Genomic DNA, 8,242 nt, shown 5'->3' with positions numbered 1-8,242 from the left:
TAAATCTGTTACAGCTCCCACACATTATGAACTGGTATGATCCACCAAAGGATGCACATGTGTGAGTGCGAGAGATTAGCAAACTGTAGCCCACCATCTACAGTGTTAAAAAAAAAAAAAGTTTTATAAAGGGCAGCCACGTAAGGTCTGTGACTGCTATCCTGCGACAACATCAGATTAGAATAGTTGTTACCGGGGGACACATAGTCACTATGCTGCCCACAGAGTGTAAACTATTTACTATCGGGCCCTTTACAAACTTCGCTGAATCATGCATCAGTGAATGAAATTTAGTAGGCATTTGAGAAATATGGCAGAAATAATTATAAGGATAATAAAATCGGATAGCTATTGCTGGGGTTAATTGATGCTTGTGAGAGAGATAATATAAAACTAATCAATTAAAAGCTATTTGTGAAAGCCAGGGGGCCTCTTTTTGGCAGCACATACAGAGATACCAATCCCTTGTTGACAGAGAGCTGAGCAAGCTCAGGACCGGCAGTGAAATTCAATTATAAAGAGTAGCAGAGTGCCAGAGAACATTAAATTGCTACTATAAGCAACATTGCTTTACGAAGATCAGGGGCATGATTGGGAAGTAATGGGGCCACCAAAATTGGATGGAGATGTCTAGGTTAATATACCTTAAAAATCTGTCTCTCTCACCTTTTCTCCTCCATGAGAGAGACTAACTTCCCGCTCTCTTTGGAAGTGCTCTAAACATTCTGTTTGTTCTTTCTAAATAAAACCTCTTTTGTTACCTATAGAACAGTTTACTTTGTCTAAAGCAGTGCTTTTCAACTGTTTTTTAAAATCTCATGACAGATTGTGAACCTGTAGTTAAATTTCTGTGGTACATCTAAATTATGCTGATTTTAAAAAGAGTAAAAAAAAAAAAAATACACTGCTTTGAACTTCTTTTTAAAATAATTTAATTAATGATTTTTTAAAATGTTCATGGCATACCTACGATCCTCTCACAGCACACCAGTTGCAAACCACTGTTCTTAAAAGGATTTTACGAGGATGCAGTCAACTTCTTTGTCCAAGACAGTATACCGTCACCTTATCATCACCTGCTCTTTCCTTTCTTTTTTGACTGCTATGTTAATAATTAGAGTTAAAACACAGAATTTCTTAATAGAGCAAGTATTTACCCTTGTAAGGAAGGATAACTTTATAAATATTCATAATTTAATTTTTAAATAATAAATTTTTAAAATTACTCCTAATTTTTAATTAATTTTAATACGTTTTAAAATAACTCTTAAATAAACTGTAGCATCTAATCAAAATATACTGGAAAGAACCAGGACAGCACATAAAGACCTGTATTCTGAGTGTGCTAGATCAAGATATGTGGAACAGAACTCAAGGAGGAGAGTTTGTTAACATGACAGCGTTCTTTCAGGATACAGGATCCGATTTTCTGGCAAGGACCCTGAAACAGGGCAAATACATCAAAAGGGTGTCTCCTAGAAGCTTGAAAGCAATACTCTGTTAAATGACAGAAATTCCCAAGAATTGGGCATGCTACCATGAATATTCTGTCAGTTCATAAAACCACCAGATGACTATTTCTATGGAGATCCTGTAAGATATCTAGCTCCTCCTTAAAATAAGAGATGAATAAAAGAAAAAAGATTGCGCATAAGAGCTGTAGCAGTTTGCTTAGAATCTTGATATCATCTCCCCTTTGTTGTTCATGGCTGATGGTAAAAAATACCTGCGTCACCAGTAGCTATGTAATGATAAGATTTTAAGATAATGGAAATAAAGTGGTAGCATTCACTCATCAAAGACAATGAATGACAAAAAAAAAAAAAAAAAGGAAAAAATGAATGGCAAGGTTGAATTGGCAACTGGCCTGCAGACAACTTTAAAAATGGTTAATGGAACACAATGCCTGTAGAGGAAAGTTAGGTGGACAGCCAATGTTATTTATGCTCAGTTTATAAACCTAAAAGAAATCAAGACTTTATGTTTTCCCAGTTTCTTGAACTAAGCCAATTTCCTGATTTGGAACCTAATGACTGGTTGGGTTTCTGGAACGAAGAAACTTGCAACACCATTTCAAGTACGTAGGTTGATGGTTCCCCAAGCTCTATACACACAGTCCAGGAAATAAAGGTAGTCTTGTCCCAGGCCTGATCATTATGAGTTCACTAAATCAAAGAGAGAGTGGATGGTCATTTATAATGAATATATAATAGAATGGGTATTCTGGGAAATGCCAGCGACTTCACACATTGACATTCTGGCCACTCCATTTGCATCTTGGCCATCACTGTGGACTAGAGGTGGGCAGACGACTTGTGTATTCTGCTCTCTCGAGGATGAAACCTGAGAAGAAACTACCCAAGATCCAGAAGGCACAGTTTGGGATAGGAATTATATAAAGAATTCTATAATACCAGAAACCCAGATGATAGGTTTAAGCAGAGAGAAACATAGTTTCCAAGTTGCCACATTCCCCTGGAAGGGCACAGGAAGAGGAGTGACACGTAGGCTCTTCAGTTCCATGGTTGAAAGCAGGGACCTTCTTAGCCTCTCTAAGAATAGTAGTGATGAAGAGAGAAACACAGATTTGCAGCTGGCTCTGCAGTGGCCTGACTTCATTGTTATGAGAAGATAAATGTTAAAATACCTTCCACAATATGCTGCAGTGACATATTTATTTTAGCTGGATAGTACATTTTGACATATGGTAGAAAATATTCCATCCTTAACCATTAGTTTTGAATTATCTGATCTGTTCTTGAATCTTCTCTCTGTCAAGTCGACTTTAGGAACTATAGACCAATTTCCAGCAAGTTCATGGATTATGAATGAACTTGCAAACTTGTGTTTAATTTATAAATTAATTTTGGGAAAATTCTGTATCATTATGATAGTAAATCTTGTCCATGACATAATTTATAATCCCAAGTTTGGTGAGTTTACACATGGACCCCTCATGTACTGCTGAGGGAAATATGAATTGGAGCTGGCCATTAAGAAGAGGAATTTGAAATTATCAAGAATAACTGAGTTTGGCTATTTTATTTTTTTGCCATGTATTTGTTTATTACAAGAGGAAAAGTATGTTGTTTTATTTCAGAACTTCAGTGGAAAACCTATTGGAAATACATAAAGTAAGTGAGAGAAAAAAACTGCTTAGGCAGTGAAAAATCAATAGAAATTTACAAACTTTATTGTTTTTTTGAAATTCAGATAATTTTATTTAATTTGAAAAATAATTCTTTTTTTTTTTTTTTTTTTTTTGAGACAGATTCTCATATGTTGCCCTTGGTAGATTGCCGTTGTGGCCAGGCTGGGTACGAATCCACCAACCTGGGTGTATGTGGTCAGCACGGTAACCTCTGTGCTATAGGCGCCAGGCCATGAAAAATAATTTTTAAAGCTGCATTTAGAGTCAAGACTTTTGTATTGTAAAAATCACAAAGTATTTGTCAGTAAGACAAAATATTTCCAGGTTAATAAGAGCAGATTGACTTTGGGCTTTATTCTTTAAATAAATCATAGAGAATGGAGGGAGAAAAAAAGGTTATTTACAGAAAATATCTACATATATACTCAGAAGTACAAATTTAGTGACAGAAAAGGCCTCTGTACTTGCTGGCATCTCAGAAGCAGTTCTCAGATAGATTTTAGTTTTATTTTCTTTGATTTTGAGAATGCCTAAGATCCTTCTGCATCCTCAATTTTCAGAGCCAAGTAGACTTCAAATGTCCCATATCAGCAACTTCATAATCTACAAGTGGTGTATCTGCAGACATACTGAGCGTTGCAGTAGAAGAAATTAGAGTCTCTAAGCTTTTGTGAAGTTCAGGTGCCTCAGTGCAAACGTTAACTGAACTGGCTCATTCATCTCTATAGTAACAGCTTCCTCCTCTTTATCCACATTACTTTTCTGCAACAACTTAATGTTTCCATTCCTGTGTGTTCCACTGGCAGAAAGCTTTATCTTTTGCACAGGAAATTACAACAGCATCTCCGATGTGACTGGGCATATATGTGTAAATTCACCCAGTCATCTTTATTACACAGCTGTATTCTTGTTCTGGGATTCCAAGTTATTCAATAGCCAAATCTATTCACTTCAATTCATAGTCTGAAACTTTCTCCTGTTGGTGCTTCAAATATTAGTGCCACAATGGCTGCATTATCTTCAGCCTTTAGTGTAATGATACCTTAATTGCCAGCACATTTTAGTATTTTGGACATGCTGATGAGGTTCATGCCACTAGCCAGGTTTTGGTCACAGAGGTATGTGTCGAAGCCCTTGGAGAGCAGGGTAAGCTGCACCAAGGAGATGTGGGACAAACTCATGCTCTGCAGGTTCATGGGGCTTGAGCTGATGTCCCAGCAGGCCTCATCATAAAGTCCTTGAATGTCTCTAACATCCTCCCTTCTTGATGGAGCCCTGGACTAAGAGCTCCTTGAACACGATGCCCAGTTGCAAAGACTCTGCAGGGAAAGGAAGGTCCAGCTGGTTTGGGCTTCATGAGGCTGAGGGCGAACGTGTGAATGCAGAAGCAAGAGTCCAGAGGAAGATGACCACAAACTTTATTATTAAAACTACTCACAGGTATAGGCCCAGGAAAAGAAAGAATGACAACCCCAGTTATTTTTGGTAAACAGGTCAGACCATTTAAGAGGCACATTTCTACCGCGATGCAAATGTAAAAGCATGTCTAAACACAAAACCACCATTCAATGGACAGCCCATTATTATACAACTCATGTAGCAGTCCAAAATCAGTCAGTGTAGATGACTGAAAAACAATGCTAAAATGGCAAAAAGTATGTTTCATTTAGTAAAAGCTCACACCATATGTAGAGAAACTCCCTGGAAAGTGAGATTGCATTCATACCATAGCAAGGACAGCTGATGTTACTGCTGTAATGAATGCCAGTCCAGATATCCTTTGTGAAGAATGCTGTTAGGAATAAAGATAGGGACACCTCCTCTGTTATCAGAACTGCCAGCTCATTCTTAAAAATTTGCCAGGAACACCTTACTGAAAAAGTAAATCAAATATTAGTTTGTCATCTAAGCAATAAAATCACATAATCAGCTGAGATTTGACATTCAGGGAAGGCTAGTTCAATTTCCTGCTTTTGTTGTGTAGATATTTTAGATATGACAATATCTTTCATGTATAGTTGGATAGGCTTATACAGGAATTTCAGATATCCACTATAGATGCTGTTAATTTATGCACTTTATAACTTCAGTTAATTCTTCAAATGTTTAGACTTCAGAGCTTCTAATGACACTAAATTCAATGTCATGTTTTTGAGTCTGTCAATCAACTTTGTTCTAGAGAAACTTGATTCCTGTGTGAAGACCTCAGCTACCTTAGGAAGATAAGGTAGACATCATTTAAAAGCATCATGGCTGCCTGAACCATTGTTGAGTGTAACCACATATCCACCTTCTAGACCTTTCATCTAAATAAAAATTTGGATATTTGCTTTGTTCTTATCAGTATTAAGGCCTCAGCCATATCCTTGACCAAAGAATGTCAATGTACATGATAAGGCATCAACCTGTTTTTGTGTTGGAACTTGTTTTGAAAAATAGTCAAAGGAGAAGAGTCACATTTGTTAGAGCAAAGTTAGGGTGACAGCTCGTGATTCAGGTAGAGAATTAGGATAAAGATAAATAAAAATTTTATTTAACTTTCTCTTTGAGAGAGAGAAAGGAAGAGAGAGTAAGAAAAAATAAACAAGAATAAAAAGAGAGAAAGAGTAGGGGCAGGCTGTAGCACCCAAAAGAAAAAAGGGGGGAAATGCCATCTCTGAGCACAAGGCCTTGGAGATATTACAAGAGTCAAGAATTAGTAAACAGTTAATGTTGCAAGTTCATAGGAGATGGCTTTGAAGTGGCTATGTCTGATCTTTTTCTTCTTTCTTTTTTCTTTTTTTCCCATGAGACAGGCTTATCAAAGTCCTTGGAATGTGGTAATGGCAGGAACTGAAGAAACTGGAGTGGTGAGTTCATAGCCCTAGTGTTTAAGGCTCCTTAAGACTATGAAAACAAACTCTTAGAGATAACAAGTTGAGCCCCAGAAGGTTGATGAACCCAAAAGGAAGTTGTGTTGTGAATTTTCCCTTCAAAGGGGACATTAATATGCTGTGAGTGTATTTCTCTAATTATTTTATTAGATAGTTTATTTTTGTCAGTTAAATAGTTTATTAGCGAGGTTGTCCTATCAGTGGGAATTTTGAGAAATTTCCTTTCCATGCTAAATTTCATAAAGAATAAAAAGAAAATTACTACAAACATCAGCTTGATAATAGTCTATGCCACCCACTATTGTATCAGCAGCATATTGAAATGCTGATCATGCAAATGACAATTAGTGTGCTTCATAATACACACATCCAATTTTAGGAAAGAAATGGAAAATCTGATAAGTTCTCACAATAAGATATTGCCCACTGTCTTTTGAATTCTGGACCAATGAATAAAACATTTTTCTGATTTGATGCACTTTGTAGTTTTCTCAAATTACTCTGATCTTCAAAAGTACAAATTGCTAACATTCAGGTACCATCATGAATGAACAATGCTTCATGTTCTAAATGTGTATAGTCAGGGAACTTTTCACAGCACCTAGAATATCATTTATTTTAATAGCCAACTAGTTTAAATTATACATGAACTTTATGGATACCTTATGTTACTGCCAGATCTGTTAGGATACATTTAAAAACACTGCTTCCAATTATTTAAACTCCCTTTTCTGCAGCTTTTTCATGATGCTTCCAGTACGTTCATTTCAGAAACTGAGGTTCTCCACAGACATCAGTACAACTGGTTCCATTTCCAACACTTGCTTTTACTACAGATCTTCCATAACATCACTATAGTCCTACATAATCAAGAACTACTGCCTCTGTAGCCATTTCATCAAGTGAGGCTGGATTAGTAATATTGATAAATGATTAATTCCACTTTAGATGATAGTGTTGGCCCTCCCAACTTCAGAGCACATCTCTCTAGCACTTGCTGAAGTCTCACCAGACAATGGCCTAGGACTCTGCTCCAGGTCCTCTTGCTCCCAGGCCAACATTTCAGTTGCAAACTGGTTAGCAAACCCAGAGGAGCTCAACATGTCCGGGTAGAAAGACCTCTGCTAGGGAGTCATGGCAACTCCACAGCGAGCCTCAGCCAGGGGCAGAGTTAAACTATTTTAGAGATATCATAGAAACAGGTAGTAGAATAGCAATTCATAGATACTGGAGGATGGGCATTTGGGAAGCTGTTATTTGACAGGTATAAAGTTTCATTATGCAAGATGTGTAAATTCTAAAGATCTGCTACATAATATTGTACCTGCGGTCAACTTATACTCTGCACTTAAAAAATCAAGAAGGTAGATCTCATGTTAAGTGTTTTTACCACACACACAAAAAATAAATAGCCAATTGATTGATAAGTAATTAAAATGAATAGTTTAAAATGTACAAATCCTGTTGCCCAGTACTTCTAATATATACATAAGAGACTGATGAAAAGACTTGCCATATAAGGCAAGTACAATATTAAAAACCATCTAAGAATATATAATGATTGTTCTTTGTATTCAAATTACTTTCCCATAAAAATTAATAATAAAACACTAAATGGGGCAATACCTGTGGCTCAAAGGAGTAGGTGCTGGCCCCATATGCCAGAGGTGGTGGGTTCAAACCCAGCCCCAGCCAAAAACTGCAATAAAACAAACAAATTAAAAAAAAAACCCACTAAATATATTGGTATAAGATTTTGTTTAAAGCTAATACTGGGGAAAAGTAATTGCAAATCACATATCCAACAAAAGATCACATTTAGTTTTATTTTTTAGAAATGACAATATAAGCTCTATGTTTGCAAATCACATTTTATATAAAATATGAATTTTTGGCTTCTCTTAGAAGATTTAGAAATCTTAAGTATAATCTCTTCTGAAAAATGTGAAAGCATTTAAAATTTAGCGGCTGTTTTATACAATGTACACTCTCTTCAGGTTGCTAGTCTTCCTTATGTCTTACCCTTGGATCTTTTAACTTATTTCCTATAGAATCTTTTGCCTAAAGACTAATTTTGTTAAAATTCCATATGCTAGCTTAGACTTTTGATATGAAAGTGGAGGTAATGAAGCATGAGTTTCCATGTTTCTCTGTACCCGTAATTAGAAAACTAAACACCTACTTTGGGGACCCTCGTACAGCTACCATGACATCTAGC

At 36.4% G+C, this 8,242-nt stretch overlaps 1 pseudogene; it reads right to left on the bottom strand.

The window, feature by feature from the left end:
* Positions 1-3,681: 3,681 nt before the first annotated feature.
* On the bottom strand, positions 3,682-7,127 carry LOC100948670 (annotated as a pseudogene).
* Positions 7,128-8,242: the final 1,115 nt, after the last annotated feature.

The sequence above is a fragment of the Otolemur garnettii genome, unplaced genomic scaffold, assembly GCF_000181295.1.
Source record: "Otolemur garnettii isolate 467f Iridium unplaced genomic scaffold, OtoGar3 scaffold00004, whole genome shotgun sequence".
Lineage (NCBI taxonomy): Eukaryota > Metazoa > Chordata > Mammalia > Primates > Galagidae > Otolemur > Otolemur garnettii.
Note: the sequence above shows the minus strand (reverse complement) of the source record. Positions and strands in the feature narration are given on the sequence as shown.